The 1,969-nt window shown below is 36.3% G+C and overlaps 1 non-coding gene across 1 annotated transcript; it reads left to right on the top strand.

Annotated features, from left to right (window-relative positions):
* The first annotated feature begins 855 nt into the window (after window positions 1–855).
* LOC137766910 (U6 spliceosomal RNA) lies at window positions 856–962 on the top strand. Its single transcript, XR_011074437.1, has one exon. It is a non-coding gene; the product is annotated as a U6 spliceosomal RNA (small nuclear RNA).
* Window positions 963–1,969: the final 1,007 nt, after the last annotated feature.

Genomic DNA, 1,969 nt, shown 5'->3' with positions numbered 1-1,969 from the left:
TATGTAGAAGTAAAATGTATGAAAAATAGTTCAAAAGGTGGGAAAGAGGAAATGGAATTATACATGAATGGTGTAAAAATATTTGATAGTACTAATACTAAGTTAAAAATGTTTATTTTACACCCTTGAGAAATTCACTAAAAATTTTAAAAAGTGACATAGTGACAACCCGTGTCCCCTGCACTGGCAGGCAGATTCTCAACCACTGTGCCACCAGAGAAGCCCTTATTTATTTATTTATTTATGGCTGCGTTGGGTCTTTGTTGCTGCGCGTAGGCTTTCTCTAATTGTGGTGAGCGGGGGCTACTCTTTGTTGTGGTGCGCAGGCTTCTCATTGCGATGGCTTCTCTTGTTGTGAAGCACGGGCTCTAGGCACGCGGGCTTCAGTAGTTGTGGCTCGTTGACTCAGTAGTTGTGGCTTGCAGGCTCTAGAGCACAGGCTCAGTAGTTGTGGCGCACGGGCTTAGTTGCTCCGCAACATGTGGGATCTTTCCGGACCAGGGCTCGAACCCGTGTCCCCTGCATTGGCAGACAGATTCTTAACCACTGCGCCACCAGAGAAGCCCCTGTATATCTTCTTTAGTGAGGTTTCTGTTAAGGTCTTTGGCCTATTTTTTAATCAGCTTGTTTGTTTTCTTACTGTTGAGTTTTAAAAGTTCTTTGCCTATTTTGGATAACAGTCCTTCATCAGATGTGTCCTTTGCAAATAGTTTTTCCCAGTCTGTGGTTTGTCTTCTTATTTTCTTGACATTGTCTTTCACAGAGCAGAATTTTTTAATTTTAATGAAGTACAACTTATCAATTATTTCTTTTCATGGAGTGTGCCTTTGGCGTTGTATCTAAAAAGTTATTGCCATGCTCACTTCAGCAGCACATGTACTAAAATTGGAACGATACAGAGAAGATTAGCATGGCCCCTGTGTAAGGATGACGTGAAAATTTGTGAAGTGTTCCATGTTTAAAAAAATAAAAATAAAAAAATAGAAAGTTATCACCACAGCAAAGTTCATCGACATTTTCTCCTATGTTATCTTTTAGGGGTTTTAAAGTTTTGTGCTGTTTTACATTTAGGTTTGTTATCCATTTTGAGTTAATTTTTGTGCAGGGTATAAGGTTTGTGTCTAGGTTCATTTCTTTTTTTTGCCTGTGGATGTCCAGTTGTTCCAGCAACATTTGTTGAAAAGATTATCTTTGCTCCTTTGTACTGCTTTTGTTTCTTTGTCAAAGATCAGTTGACTATATTTACGTGGATCTACTTCTGGGCTCTCTGTTCTGTTCCTGTTTTTTAAAAATAGTACTTCCTTCTAACAACTATGCAATTAACTTATTTTTATGTTATTTTTTAGTTTATTTTACTATGTAAGATACATAAGAGAAAGCATTTTTTTAAAACTACTGTATCCCCAGTAAAGAACACATTTCACAATATATATAGAAACTGTAAAAATTTGTTGAATGAATAAATGAGTGAATCACTGAATCAGAAAGTTTCAAAATAAGGTATAATAATACTGACTGCTTGAACTTAGCAACTTCTGTCCTCTGGTAAATAGAGATGTGAAAGAGGGACTTCCCTTGCTCTTGAAGAAAATACAAAGTTTTAGATCCTATATATTTTTAATTTACAGATTCTATGTCCAGAGCTGGTAAGATTCTAATTCTTGTTTTTAAGAATAAATGTAAAAGGAGTCTGACACAGAGAGAGAGAGATATGAGTGCTATATTGAGACAATAGGAACTATACTCCATTTCTTATTTTTTCTCCAATGTCTTTGAAGTTTATTAAGGAAAGGGGACATTCCTTTTCTCAAAAGAATTGTGATTTTTCTCCTCTTTTCTTGGAAATCCCTGTGGATGGTACTGAGCTTACAGAATCAGGCATCAAAGAAAGCTCTATTCTGCACTGTAGTGAACTAAAATAGACTACAGTTTAAGAACTGTTGTTTCCTTATGCATTTCTCCCTTTGGA

The sequence above is a fragment of the Eschrichtius robustus genome, chromosome 6, assembly GCF_028021215.1.
Source record: "Eschrichtius robustus isolate mEscRob2 chromosome 6, mEscRob2.pri, whole genome shotgun sequence".
NCBI lineage: Eukaryota > Metazoa > Chordata > Mammalia > Artiodactyla > Eschrichtiidae > Eschrichtius > Eschrichtius robustus.
Note: the sequence above shows the minus strand (reverse complement) of the source record. Positions and strands in the feature narration are given on the sequence as shown.